Consider the following 15789-nt stretch of genomic DNA (forward strand, 5'->3'; position numbering starts at 1 on the left):
ATTACTTTGTTTTTACTCAACATTTTAGGCCCAGTTCTTGCTCCCTGGGTAACTCTGGGAATTCTCCAGAGGCATACAGAAGACGTGAATCTAGCTCTTTGTGTCTGCAACTGTACACCTATTATTGATGCAGAGGATGAAAAGAAAACACCAAACACACATTGTTCTATTTTTAAGCTGTTGTACTCAGTTCCAGGGGAGGGAAGTATGCCCTTTCTCTCCTTGAAAGTTACCAAGAGCCAGCTATTCTGCTGTAGTGTAAACTCAATTTCCAAACTTTGAAGACAGATGATCCTAAGTACTGAGGGAGAAAGTATGAAGTGTGTGTGTGTGCGTGTACACACATACCAGTTAGAGCTGGGGGTGCCAAAATAAATCTTTCCTTACATCCGGAAATGCCTATCAGGGAAGTGAACTAGCTGGCAATCAGAAAACTCCCACGTAACGCTCACTGTTTTAAACGGCACACACTCTCATGTCCTAGGGCAGAATTGCATGCCATGCCTTCAGTAGGCACTCCACCAAAAATTAACTGAAAGATTGAATCAGTGAATCTTTCCAGGAAAAGCATGGCAAAGCTCTCTTTGCTTGTTTAAAAAGAAAAAAAAAAAAAGTCAACCACATAAATTGGTGCAATATTTCTCTAAGTCAAGAGTCCAAATGGTGGATTTTCTGGTCTGTTACTGTTCAAGGAAGCAATGGAATACTTTCAGGAGGAGCTGGGTCACCTTGGAACTTTGACCCCTCTTCTCTCTTATATTAACCTGTCCCAAAAATGTTATGCAGTGTCTAATACTTTTTTACATGAAAGTGGAGACTTTCATGACACTTTCTAAAATAACTGAAGACTCTCTGGGATCTAAGAAAATGACGTTGCCAGCCCCTGGGGCTAGAGTGCCAAACAAAAGGGTCCCTGCTTTCATGAAACTTACAATTTGCTGGAGGAGGTGGAGAATGACAATGAGGTCACCTGATTACACTGCCCGGGCAGGAAAGTGACATCTGAGATAAAACTGGAGGGTAAGGAGGGGCTTCTGGTGAAAGGTAGGAGAAAGCAGTCCAGGCAGATACGGGGGTGGGGGTGGGGAGGTGGTAAGAAATGACATGGAAAGAGCTAAGCAGGAATCATACAAGACATGCTCAAAGTTTGACCTTTACTCCAAAAGCAATGTGGGAGATAAGCTCAAAGGTGAGTTTTTGGAAGATCGTCTTTGTGTGAAAAAGCAGGTCAGAAAAGGGCAAGTTCCTATGGGGAGTGGGGGAAGGCAGGGAGACTAGATAGACATGGAGTTGTTGCTATAGATTAGGAGTGAGTTGGTGTTGTCTGGACTAGGGTGTGGGTTGTGGCCACAGTCAGAAATCAGAGTTAAGGAGGTAGAACCAACAAGTCTGGGAGTGAGGGAGGAGTCGCAGGAGGGGGCTAAATTTCTGACTTAGCCCCTAGTTTCTACATTTCCTTTGATTTTTTTAAATAAAACTTTTCAATAGTTTTCCTACTCTTTCTTTCTAAATCTAAAATAGCTGAGTTCCCCTCCATGTTTATGTCCTTTCACCAAGAATAAATTTATTCTACATGCACTCACCATCTTCATAATAATGAACCAGCTCCATAAAATCTTGGTAACTTAAAAGGGGCCAGTGGCTTCTTCCTAGGCGAGGAGGAAGGCTCAGAATTATAGTCTTTACTGTGTCTTTAAGCTTAACTAACTCAATATTCTTTGGCCAACTGAGTTTTACCAGTTCCTAACAGCTATGGTTACTAAGGCTCTCCAAAGCATCTTTCAGCTATAGACTTCCAGTGCTTGTGAAAGTGTAAACTCAATTTCCAAATTTTCACAATCTATCTGTGAAGCTCTTGACCAAGAACCAAGGTCTGAGGGACAGAAGAAGACATTAAAACACAGTAGGGAGATGTAATCAGCAAAAATCCAGACTGTGGACAACTAATTTTACATGACAAACAATCTGGTCTCTTCATGAAACAATTTGCAAAAGAAAAAGGTGGGAAAAAGAGAGAGAGAGAAAGAAAGAAAGAGGGGGAGAGAGAGGAAAGAACCTAAGATTAAGAGATTTAAAGGATATGGAAAACAAATTCAACATATAAACGTGGCTTGACTCAAGCAAACTATGAAAAGAGAGGGAGAAAGGAAACGGGGATTGTTGCAAACTCACTGGATAATATTATTAAGGGATTATTGTTAATTTTTAAACAAGTGATAATGGGCATTACAGTTGTGTTTAGGGAAAAGAATCCTTCTCTTTTTAGACATAAATGACTCTAACAGAAACCAGCCTTTCCCTCAGACTACAGAAAGTCCTTATCTTGTATCCAGGAGACAAGGCCTTTACCCTCATCCCAGAACTACAGGTCACAGTAGAAACAGTGGACAAGTTCGCCCAACATTTAATCTATTTTCGCAACCTGCCTCTACATAAGAGTTAGATGCTCAGAGAAAAACAGAAAGGTAGGCTGACATTCCCAAAGTCTACGTTCACATTTACCCAGCTATTTATTTCTGAAAGTGAACTGAAAGTGAAATCAATGTTCCTAAAAGTTTGAGTCAAATTTTAAATGCACTAAAATAATCTATGGTGGAGCGTTTTACAATTCATTATTTTTGGAAAACTGACACAATTATTCTCAATTGGGAATGCACAGCTCCCTCAAGGGTTGGATTGAAGGAAGCGAGCATTGGTATCAGAATAATCTTTAGAGTCCTTTTAAACCACGCAAGTTTACATAGCTTCTTCTGCTCCCCCCACACCAATAAAAACAAAATAAGAGATTACATTAGCTACTATTAATTATTAAGAGTGATTTTTATCCCTGAAGTATGTTGGGACTGGAAAAATTTTGAGAACCATTGATCTGCACTTTTCTTTAGGGTATTTTCTCAAAGTGAACTGTACCTTGATCTTTCAACATAGGAATTGTTTTAGAACAAATCTGTTGGAATGAAGAGACAAGAATATTTTTCTTTTTAACAGACAGATAACAAGCTGCAGAAAGGCTAAAGCTTTGCTCATTATGTCACTTTTCAATCTTGATCTTGTCAACCAACAGAAGATAGGATTGTGTTTTTTCTTTGGGAAGCCTAAAAAATAGGAATTTAAGCCAATTGTCCATTTTCATGATTGAGATAAGGAAATTCTCAGAGAAACTTTTACCCATGAACCAATCAGATAAATTCATTCAGCTAGGATTGACTTATGATTTTTATAATTAAACATATACAAGGAATATAATAATTGAATTGTACAGGTAGGACTGTTCATTATAAGTAGTATAAAAGTATATATTTGTGGTGTTTCTTTTGAATGTTTTTTTTCGTTTTCATATTTTTTTCTTCTATTGAAATCTTACTAAGCCTTGAACCACAGGTCATTAATGCAGTTAGAGTCATGAGAGATCAAATCCTATACTTTCCTCCATTGAATCTTTTCACAATGTGTGTGGTTTAAAGGAAAAATAAAGAGAATGGTTCTTTCTAATGACCAGTCACACACTGGGCCTGTTCATGACTAAAGAAGTCCTTCTCAAGCCTCTCCCTGATGAGGCTGCACTTTCTGAGAGAGGATTTCAACTATCTGTACATGTGGGAAGTTGGTATCAGTCGCTCAGTGTCACAAGAAAGCCAGGGGGTTTATCCTACAAAAACATTGCGATTGTGAACAAAGCCCATCGAAGCCATAAATACTTCCAAAGGCAAAAGCTTGTAAAAGCCAAACTCTCAACTATACAGAGGAGGAGCCACTTTGAGGTGTGGCACAGAATGCATTTGGAGGTTGTCCAAAGATCTAATTATGGGGGCAAAAAATGGTAGATTAATTTAAGAACTGTGTTCCAAATTATATTAGTCACCAGTAAAGGTTTCTTACACACATCTCAAATTTCCTTGTAAAGTTTCTAAGTTAAACTTTTGAAACTTATGTTTGTTGCTCAGAGTGGCATAGTCCTGTCTGTAGGCAAAATAATTGAACATACAAACCTTTTAAAATCTCCTTTCAACATTGAGACAGTGCAATCATTATTTTTTTTATTTTTGTGAGGAAAATCGGCCCTGAGCTAACATCTGCCAATCCTCCTCTTTTTGCTGAGGAAGACTGGCCCTGGGCTAACATCCATGCCCATCTTCCTCCACTTTATATGGGACACCGCCACAGCATGGCTTGCCAAGCGGTGCATCGGTGCGCGCCTAGGATCCGAACCGGCGAACCCCGGGCCACCGCAGCAGAGCGTGCACACTTAACCGCGTGCGCCACTAGGCTGGCCCCTGCAATTGTTATTAAAGACTTAATAATGGAAACGTATTTAGCAGAATGAAACACTACTTCTTGCACATCTATGTGCTTGGTCCTCAAAATAAAGGATAAAAACAAACAGAATGGTAAGTTTAATGCTGATTAGTGCTCGCTTCGGCAGCACATATACTAAAAATGCTGATTAATGCCTTAATTGAAAGAATATTCTAAATGGTCACATAGAAATGCAGAATAGCTTTCATTAACCCTAAGTCTATAATGCTATAGAAAATTATGGATGATTCAAATAACAGGACCCTCACTGTCCTGCTATGCTCACTACAAACTCATAGCAATCAAAGCCCATTTTAGCTTCCTCCACATAAAGGTTGGGATAAATTAAAAACAAGAAACAAAAAAGCCATGGAGTTACTGTGATAAACAGTGCTAAAAGAAACTGTTCTCTTTTAAAGTATAATAATTGTTGCGACTGCTGCCTTTTCTCAAACACTGATTTCAGTTATAAAAATAGAAGAAAATGGATGACTGGAGTCGGGATGTTTGTTAAGGAAACAGCATTTCAGTCAAAATTTGACCAAAATCTGCCTTTTTTCTGGTGCTGACAAAAATCTCTTTCCATGAAAGAATCCTGATTTTATCTTAATTTTTGTATGTACTCTTTGGTGTGAGTAGACTGACGGGTAGATTGGCAGGAATAATGTGCCAAAGTAAAATTGATTAAATTTGCTTTAATACATTTGATCTCTCTTTCTTTCCCAAGCAAAGTTTGAAATCATTTTGAATGCCAAAGGGAATGGTCTACTTAACAAAAGATATATTTCAATTTGAGTGTATACTGATTGAATGTCAAAAGCGAAAACATTTATTTGGAAGGATCAAGTGTGCTTTGCTCCAAGGAAACTCATGGCAGCTAATTTTGCCTTTTGTACATTGAAAATAATTAAATTATTTCATTCAAGTCCTCTTAGTAAGTTACATCATGACCGGCATGTGGCTGAAAATAGAAATTGGTTAACAGTGAGTGTTTGTTGAGTACTCCCAGGACTCAGAAAGTATTCTAAGAGGAAAATGATCAATTTAGATTCTTACTTGAAACTACAAAAGAAGAACTACACATTTCCTACAGGGTAATTAAAGAAAACAAATGAAAACCTAAGAGTCATGCAGAATCAGGAGACTTCCTCTGCATCTCCTGTGTGTGAGTATGAGGTGGGTAGATCTAAGTCCATTACAACTCGCAAATATGTATTTTACATTGTGGTGTCATATGGGACCTATATTTTATTAGAATAGACACATTTTGGCTAGTGACACCAGGGCTGTGGACAGAGATGATTTCAATGAGGAACATCCCATGGGACCAATTCTACCCCTGAGCCTCAGATCTCAATAGCACAATGAACATGGGCTGGATATGGTGTACTTTTAAACTTCTGCCCACACCTCTACTTCCCTCACATAGCACTACTTGTACTCCACTGAGGCAGCAATTACTTGTACCTGCAAAATTTCAAGGATTCTTTTTTCTCAAAAACATCCCTTTGGGCATTATTTGTGAGTATTCTCGAAATAGAAATATTGAAATAGAAAGTTTTCAAAGACTTTGGAACTACTCAGTGGAATTTTCTCCTTAAAGAGACCACAAATACAAGGCCACAAATTGTTTTCCTTCTAATACTCAAATTCCATTTCCCATTAGGGGGGTTAAATTGTCATTAGCAACATGAACAAACAGTCCGCACAGTGCTGTGCCAGTGTGGCAGCTACTGAAGAGCTTGACCGTACAGCTTAATCAAAGCGGAGACGCACTGTCTGCCTTCATGTAGCTTGCACCTCGAGAGGAAACGCTGGCCCTGAGCCACCAAAAGCAACTCCCAGGGCCAAAGAACAAAGCCAACACACATACATACCAGAGTGTGGTTTTGTCCAACCACAGGGGGCAGACATTACTGAACAATGTCTAACATTTAGATTTCCAAAAAGCTTGGGATATTTTGTTTATTTTTTGAGGATTTTAATTTTATTCCCCTTGTGTGGATTTCAACACAGAAACAGCAGAATAAACAGAGGAAACCAATTGTTAGCGAAAAGAAGCTAGCCCTTGTTATCAAGGATAGTCCATGGAATACTCTACCAGTGTTCTTTAAAATTCCAGAGTTCACTTGGTCAGACCAGTAATCCATCCTGTCTCTGGCAGCAGCATCAATGCTGCCCTCCTTGACATCAACTTCAAAAGATCCAACCATCCTTAGTTTTCCCTTAACAATATAGTTTTGTTTCTTTAAAGAGTGTTCAGTAGCTTAAAACGAGCTTACACTAAGGACTCTTGGGGAGTTTTCTTTAATGAACACAAAGAAATGACTTGTAATTAGTCTGTACGTTACTTACATATCTGTAAGAGGATGTCAACGCCAACGCAAGAAGTTCCTTGGGTTGTAGCTCTATTTAGGCATAAAAATTAGCAATAATCAGTTCCTCGAGAAACTAGTTCATCAAGTAAAAGTAAAACTATGCTGGGAATTCAAGACATGAGATGGAAGGTGAATGAAACAACCCTAAAATTACTGAGAATGGTCAGTTGGCAAGCTTCACTTTGATTCTTACTGATGGCCAACAGGCAGCAGCAGTCATTCTTCAAAGATGCAGAGTTCAAGATTTGGATAAGAGGTTTTACTAGTGCTCTAAAAAGGGGAGTGTCCTAAAAGAATATGACTTGAGGGGCTCTTGCGATCACACAAATGCTGACACCTAAGGAAAACAAACATTTACCTTCTTTCTGAATTGAAGATAACTGACCTGGAATTACAGCTCATAATAAAGAGAACTATAATGAATATATAATTCGATAGTATTGTAAAAGACCTGAACAGAACTTCCAGCAACAGGACCATTCTGTAAACTGAGATGTGCCAGACAACTGAAGTAACTCATAAAATCCACTTCTCACCAATGAGATTTGTATCAACTCTCCAGTCTTAGCATCCACATTCCTTGGAGGGAACTGAGTATGTAATCCAGAGGTCCTCTTGCTTCAGTCTGTCTCTTCTCCCACCCCCACCCTCACCCCCAAACCACAGGGGCAGCCAAAGAATGTCTCCATTTGGAGAGATTATCTCTGCCCTCAAGAACTAACATTCTGGATAACCCAAGTATCTGTACCACACGCTTCCAAAAGTGAAATCCAGGCACAGAGAGAAAACCATCCGACTCAAGCAGAGGATGATGTCCTTGGAAAGCTTTGTGTAAAAACTCTAACTGTGGTAGGTTAGACTGATAAGGAAATAACCATTTAGAATGCCCCTTTCAAAAGAACTGACATTAAAATGTTACACCTACCTTATTTTTAAAAATGTATAATTGTGTTAAAAATCATATAATGTAAAATTTACCATGTTAACCATTTTTAAATGTACAGTTCAGAAGTGTTAAGTATATTCACATTGTTGTGTAATGTCTTAATTTTTTAATTAACTTTATTTTAATTAACTATAACTGAAGAAATTAACATGTATTTTAATGTAACAAAAAGTTATAATTGATAAGTCTACATACATTTTAAGAGATTTCAATAATCATTTTAGTATAGCCAAAGATTTAATATTTGACTTTTATCTTTTTTTTTTTGTGAGGAAGTTCGGCCCTGAGCTAACATCTGCCAATCCTCCTCTTTTTCCTGAGGAAGACTGTCCCTGGGCTAACATCCATGCTCATCTTCCTCTACTTTATATGGGACGCCGCCACAGCATGGCTTGCCAAGCAGTGTGTCGGTGCGCGCCCAGGATCCGAACTGGCAAACCCCGGGCCGCTGCAGCAGAGCGTGCGCACTTAACCGCTTGCACCACCGGGCTGGCCCCTGACTTTTATCATTTTTGAAATGTAATATGCGTAACTGAAATTCCCCAGACTATATATCTTATGACTACAAAAGTTTAAGCTAAAACATGAATCTTTTACAGATAAAAGCCAAAAAAAAAAAGAAAAAAAAAAGACATAATAACCAGTGTTGGCAAGAATGTGAATGTGAAGAAATTAGAACCCGCATACGCTGCTGGTGGGGATGTAAAATAGTGCAACTACTTTGGAAAACAGTCTGGCAGTTCTTCAAAAGGTTAAATAGAGTTACCCTATGACATAGCAATTCTGCTCCAAGGTATATACCCAAGAGAAATGAAAACATATATGCATGAATGTTCAAAGCAGCATTAGTCAAAATACCCATTTTTTTAATAGCCAAAAAAAAAAAAAAAGTGAACAACCTAAATGTCCACCAACTAATGAATGTATAAACAAAATGTGGTATGTCCATACAATGGAATATTATCTGGCCATAAAAAGGAATAAAATACTAATGCATGTGACAATAGGGATGAACCTTGAAAACATTACGCTAAGTGAAAGAAGTCAGTCACAAAGGGCCATATATTGTCTGACTCCATTTATAAGAAATGCCCAGAATAGGCAGATCTATAGAGAAAGAAAATAGATTGATGTTTGCCTAGGGCTGGGAGAATGGGGTAACTGGGGGGTGATGGCTAAGGAGTGTGAGGGTTTTTCGGGGTAATGAAAATGTTCTAAAATTGATCGTGATGATGGATGTACAAGTCTTTGAAGACACTAAAAGCCAGTGAATTATACACTTAATACGGCTAATTGTATACAGGTGAATTTTATCTCAGTAAAGCTGCTAAAAAATAAGTGTCATCTTGAAATAAGATAGTCTACCAGTACCAAGAAATAATTTTAGGGACTTCATATAAATAAAAGAACCTCTCTCTCTATTGTAAAAATAGGTTTCTATCATTCTAATGAAAAAGAGAAGGTCAGTGGTGGATGGCAACAAGTATCTCTCTAGCAGTAGAAGGTCTGCTCCACAATGCTATATACCCACGTCTCACATTAGGAAAATGTACTTATGTGATGGATACAGCATTTTTCAGGCACTTGACCTCACTTAGTAGTTGTTAAGTTAGTGTTCAGATGTTTATCTAACGGGAAATTATATAGTGACTTCAAGCCATGTTCCCATAGAACATCTGTGTTCTGTAAGATAACTCAAATGTTTTCTTCTAAAATCAAATAATGATGCCATGTGCCCAATTCAGAGGGAAAAAAATGAATAGATTAAAGTTAATAGATTGAATTCTCTCAATTTTAAGATTTTTCACTATAAATTTTTCTTAAGCCTTTTTTGCCTTCCACTTGTCTGAATGCTAGCAGAAAAAGGGTTTGAAAACTATGAAATATTATACCTAAATGATATTAGAAAATTTCAAGTTGTCAATCATGCTTAGATGTAACAGCTTATACTGTTAATGGAAATATGCTTATAGTTTTGCTCTTGTACAGTGTAAGAGCCATATTTTTTTATAGTAAATGTGTTCCTGTATCATACTATAAAATTCAATATTTAAACATTTTTGAATGCACCCATAAGAGTGTTATGAATTTTCAGTTTGTTATTCCTAAGTATGTTTAAGAACTACTATATTAATGTCTGGCTCTAAGACTATCTTCGGGTCCATGCCAAAGAAATGCTTCCAGATATGTTATTAAGCATAGGCCCAAGATTCCAGTATAGAAGCTACTAATGTTTCCATTTTTTTCTTAAGTATTTAGTGTGTAGGTTAGGTATGCCGCTATTAAGGATTTTTTTGTATGTGTCACTATATTACAATTTGGTAAGGTTTTGTGACATACTTTTAGGAAGTTAGCTTTAAAATAATGAAACTTTAGCACTTAGCACAAGCGCCTTTGAGAACAATGCATTCAAATTACAGCTTAACTAGAAATCTGGTTAAGAAAGCTTAAAGTACAGAAACAAATTCTGGAAAAGTTGTAAATTAAAAACAAGTTACCAACAGTAGAGTCATGGTCAGACTACAGTACTTTTCAGAGTTGGAAGGACTTTGGAAAAAACAAACATACAAAGCTATGCATGCACACAGACACACTCATATGGTGTTATATTGAAAAATTGTGTTCCAAAATTTCATAGCATGAACATTTTATTGCATTATCTCCCACTGAAGACATATCATACTCTGGCTGCAGGAGGGTTTAGGTAACTAATATAAAGTACTGGTACAGAAGTTTGTTTCATAGATGGAAAGAAGTAAAGAGCTTGGTTAGCAACACTTTCTTCAAGTGACTGACAACTCTTGGTGTGTGTGTGTGTTTATGGTGGTAGGACATTAAAGAAACATAAAAGATGTTTAAATCATCTTAAAATATTATACCTGTCTTATGTTTCCTTTGTTTTTAGAAATGTAACGAAATATCTGGTATTTGCTTCAAAATAATCCAGTGGTGGGAGGGAGTGTAGGTGGGGGAGGGGGCCCAGGGGTATTATAGATGAGACAAGAGTGTGTGTGTATATAGGCAGATTTTTTTTTTTTTTCCCCAACGGTACTGACAAGTCCTGGTAATATGGATGCCATTTTAATAGGCTGGATCTAAGAGACGCACAACTATTTTGTTCTTCCTATAGAACTCTTCCCAAAGAGTTCTTCACAGAAAGTCTTGTCTGGCTGTAGAACCTTTCTCTCCTTCTCTCTCTCTCTATATATATATGTCTCTCTCTCTACATCTGTCTCCTTCTGGTAAAAACTCCAGCATCTTTTTACTTGGCTTTGCATGTTATGTAAATACTTTATGTAAAGTAGTCTCCAAATAAAAGAGAAGTCTTTTATAATGGAATGCAGGTTCCCAGTCATTTCCAGGGTAAGCAGTTCTCCTGGCACAAGTCCATTCAAATCAAAGTCAATAGACTGGGTGTCTGTGTGTGTGTGTGTCGGGGGGGACACTTTCGTGTTTTGCTCTGTATATTTCTACATTGTTTTACTCGTACAAATAGTAGGCATTCATTTTATTTAAATGACTTTAAATAAAATTGTATGGAATAAATAATGAACCTAGGCCTCCAGGGGCATGTATTAGTAGGGGCCAGGGGAAAGCCAGGGAAGGCTTCCTGGAAGAGGGTGTGTGAGAACTAATAAGGATCTGAACTAAATGGTGACATCTCCAAAGACCAATTCTAGAAAAAGTGTAAAGTGGTGGTTCCCACCCTGGGTGCACAGTAGAATCACCTGGAGAACTATAAAGAAACATCAATTCCCAAGCCCCATTTTAGGCTAATTGATTGAAGAATTCGAGGGGCAGAGAGGGAGGAGGTGGCATCTGGGCATTATATTCCATGTTGCGTAATTAATCTGAATGGGACAGTAAAGACTCTCAGAATGTGAACTCCAGAAGTTAGAAGTGCACAGGATGGTATCCCACTGCAGAAGCACCCCACCCCTGCCCCAGCCCCCACTCACTACTTCTAGTCCTTAAGCACAAATCTCCAATCAGAATTCATCAGGCAACTTGCTCTCCTGGAAACCATTACCATATCAACAGAAGAAAAGCATCTCTTTCCAACGCCTCCCACAGACCTGCAGTTCCACAGTGGTTTGAAGGAAATTATCAAATTGGTAGCATAAGGGGGAAAAAATCTTATTTTTCTTAAAGAATAATTTAATTTTAAAGAAAGATTTTATTTCATTTTTTTAAAGAAAGATTTTTATTTTTGTGAGGTAGATCAGCCCTGAGCTAACATCCATGCTAACCCTCCTCTTTTTGCTGAGGAAGACCGGCTCTGAGCTAACATCCATTGCCAATCCTCCTCCTTTTTTGTTTCCTCAAAGCCCCAGTAGATAGTTGTACGCCATAGTTGCACATCCTTCTAGTTGCTGTATGTGGGACGCGGCCTCAGCATGGCCGGAGAAGCAGTGCGTCGGTTCGCACCCGGAATCCGAACCCAGGCCGCCAGCAGCAGAGTGCGCGCACTTAACTGCTAAGCCATGGGGCTGGCCCTAAAGAAAGATTTTAAATGTTCTTTCCTTTTTATTTTTTTAAAGAAACTTTCAAAAATGTCTTACAAACCAGAACTGAGCAAAACCATAGGCCTACTTGAAGCTGCTGAAATTCACAGATAAGAATTCCCAACTCGAATAGGCCCAAGCCCTCTGGAATGTCACGTCTCACACAGAACTTTGAGTCTAGGGCCTCTGATCTTTCAACTCAAGATCTGTCCATTTTTACCACAAAAATTTTTCCACAAATATTCAATTCTGAGGGGTTAGGTGACCACAGGCTGACCTCCTTTGAGCCAATGGTTTGTTGCAGCTGATACAACAGCTGACACAACTTCAGCTGGTATTGCAGAGGGGTGGGTCCTGGTGACTGTCCCTACCCAGTCATGTGACATCTGGAGCACTGGGTTCAATTCTGGGAACACAATAGGGATTGGGAGAGGAAACCAGGATGGTGAAGGGCCTAGAAGAATTGGGCACATGAGAAGAATTGGGACACCGAGGCTGTGCTCAGGTGCTCTCATGAAACCCTCTGAAGAACCATTGTCCTCTATTACTCCATATGGCACAATTAGGACCACAAGGTGGACCTTATGGCAGACAGACATCAGCTCAACAGTCTGGACCATCTGAGAATGGAACATCCAGGCGGCAGCTGACGGCCATCTTCCAGGGGTGCTGAAGAGGGGATTCCCGCTCTGGGAGTCAAGTCGCACAGTATTACCTCTACGTGTCTTCCAGCTTGGAGAGCCTCAAGTCTCCCAGCTCCCCTCCTGAGCTGAGTGGCTCCCCTCTGAAAGGGAAAGTTTCTGTCGTTGAAACCCTGTCAGGAGCCTCTTCTCTCTGACTTTCCATCTGTGACACCACATTCCCAGGGGTTACTTTGCTGGGAACCTTACAGGGCCCCACCTCTGGCTCTTATTGCATTTAATATTGAAAGGGTCAGGTGTGAGGAAAACAATGCTGGACAAAAAAAAAAATGCTCCTTCTTCCCTGATGGTAGAGTTGTTCCCTGACAAGAGAGCCTGAAAACTGGAGAGTCAGGAAAAGGAATGGTCGCATTCCTCATTCCCTTCTTTGTTTCCTAGCTGGACTCATCCTCCCTGGTTCACTGTTACCCTGTGATATCACAATCACAGGTCTATCTCCTGACTAGACTTTGAACTCCCTGAGGTCAAGGACCTTGTCTTCTTCATTTTGATATCCTCACGTCCTAGAAAAGTGGCTGGTACATAAAAAAACCTCAACAAATGCTTATTGAATGAAACTGTCTGCAGTGGAAAGGTAGACATTTTCTGGAATGGCTAGACTTAAATGACTTTACCAAAACCCAAATCCACTAAAAAAAAAAATTAATTGCCCAGATTTCCTTTCTATATGATGCAAAAAAGCCCAGTGACCTCTCAGATGGGTCTTCCCACTTTATCCTACAACCTTCCTCTCTAGATGGACATGACTTACCTCCCCTCCCATGTTTGTGAACAGACCTAGAGAGAAAACAAAGAGGAACCAGCCTGTTGGCTTCAAATGAGCTGGGTTGAAGCTTCCTTCTGGCTGGCTTGTTTCCAGGCCGCCGTGAAGTATGTTTGTGTGTTAAGACAGCGACTTGGTTGTCTTGAGTTTTGGTTAGCCAGAAAGGCTCTGCTCACAGCATGTCAGCAGCGTGTGGATTTGCTGTCGGGTGGATTCCAGGGTGCCACACACTGGGGCTGAGTTTCTTAGGAAAGACTGGGCAGTTGTATAATGAATGATAATATTTAGAATTATGCAGCTGTGATAAGGTAATCGTATCCTGGGCCGCTGGGCAGAAATCAACCCCCTCCAGTGATGAGGAAGGAATTCTCTCTGGCTCCCAGGTTGTTATCCGATTAACTTCATGGTTTCTTTAATTTACCTTTAATAGGAAAGCAATTGCTGCAAGGATCACAGACAAATGGGACACGTGGAATCTGGAGGCTTAATTCCATGTCCCTGAACTGAAGCTATCTCTTCTTGCTCTAGAATTTTCATTTATACGACGTGGACCACCAGGACACTCTTACTGCTGCTGCTCTTACTGTGCCAAGTGTAAATTCTCACAATACGCCATGACACAAGTACTGTTATCAGCTTCATTCTCTAATCAAAGGGAAGCGCAAAGAAATTCCTCCCCACCAGAGATAGATACTTTCTTTTTCTTCAATAAAATGTATGTGTGAGGGAAAGAGGATAAATCTACAGTCCTTTTCCTTATACATAAGTGCCTGGATTATTTCAAACAGGCCTCAGCTATACACCAGAGCCATGGCGATGAATAGTTTAAAGTATTAATTTTTTCCTAAGTGATTTTGGCTCTCATTTTTGCAAGCCCTTAACAAACCCGTCCCATGTCCAAGAATTAAGAATTGTCTAGTTCATTTTTTGCCCTCTCATGTTAAATGAAAGACAAAACTTTAGATTACTCTTATTGTAACTGCCCATTCCTCTGAAGCCAAAGGGCCCTACTTTGAGGTACAACAGTGATTGTTTCTACTTTCATTTACTCAGGGAAAAGAGCCCTTTGCTGGTGACTGCAGCTTCTTGGCCTCGACTATAGTTAAGCTGCACATTCCACTGAATTCATTGGTCTATAGATTTGGAAGGAAGCTGCCTAAAAAATATGTGACACGTCATGTCACAGCTTGTCACATGGAGGAGGGATTACAGGCAGGCAGGTGTTTTGTTTTGTTTTTCTGTTTTTTATTTGTTTGTTTCATTTTGGATACAGGAAAGAATTGTTAGAGTTTTCCAAGGACAAATGGACTGCAAATGTCCACGACTCCAAAAACCAGATTTGGGATCATGTTCTTAAAATCAATCAGATTGTTTCTTTCTTGTTGGGAGTACAGAGGGCCAGCCTTACTCCCTCAAGGTTAGAATTGGAATTTGCCCAGGTATGTTGCATGATTTAAGGGATGCAGGGAAGCTCTGCCCTCTCCACCCTATATACATCTTGGGGACTATATGTTTGTATTTACATATGCCCTGTGCCTCGCTCAGTGTCTGACATAGTGAGAGCTCAATATACAGCTGTTAATGAACGAATGAACATTAAAAGATAAACTTCATTCATTTTTTTAATCTTACCTTCAGTGTGCCCTACTGTGGGCCTCAGACACTGTTGCTACTTTGTTGCTGTTGACACCCCACATCAACCCCTTTTATATGCCCAACTCCACAGAGATTGGTTGTCAAAAGTTATGCTCCCCGTTTCCAGAAAACTAGAGACATGAAAGATACCTTTTGAGCTAAGTGATTGAGGAGGAATGCATACTTAGAATGAGAAAAGAAGAAAGCACTAATTTTCTAAAACGATTTCAAAGTAAGGAGGAGGCGATACTTACGTCTACACAGCACAACCTGAAATGGAGCTTAATTGTTATCCAGTAAATTTAATCAGGCTAAGCCAGCCAAACCAACTCATATTTCTGGCATGAAATATCTAGTTTGGCTGTCTATCCTGACCAAATTAATAGAAACTGGCATCAAAATCCTAAATTTTATTGTGTGGTGTGTTGGCAGAGACATCTTCTTGTTCAAAAAAATAGGTACTTGAGTACAAATCTAGCCATTAGACTTTGTCCCAGCATCCCTCTGTCAGCATTATTCTGCCATTCTGGAATGCTAATACACACCACGGATGTTTGGAAAGATT

At 39.3% G+C, this 15789-nt stretch overlaps 1 protein-coding gene across 3 annotated transcripts in view; it reads right to left on the minus strand.

Moving 5' to 3' along the window:
- SLC1A3 (solute carrier family 1 member 3) overlaps positions 1-15789 on the minus strand; it is a 76520-nt gene that overhangs the window by 34952 nt on the left and 25779 nt on the right. The window contains exon 1 of one of the 3 annotated variants that reach the window (XM_058564220.1): positions 6652-7234. The exons of the other annotated variants lie outside the window; for them this stretch is intronic. The gene's annotated coding sequence lies outside the window, so the exon portion shown is untranslated. Of the gene's footprint in view, positions 1-6651; positions 7235-15789 lie in introns of those variants that run through there. 3 annotated transcript variants of the gene reach the window in all.

Source organism: Diceros bicornis, chromosome 20, assembly GCF_020826845.1.
Source record: "Diceros bicornis minor isolate mBicDic1 chromosome 20, mDicBic1.mat.cur, whole genome shotgun sequence".
Lineage (NCBI taxonomy): Eukaryota > Metazoa > Chordata > Mammalia > Perissodactyla > Rhinocerotidae > Diceros > Diceros bicornis.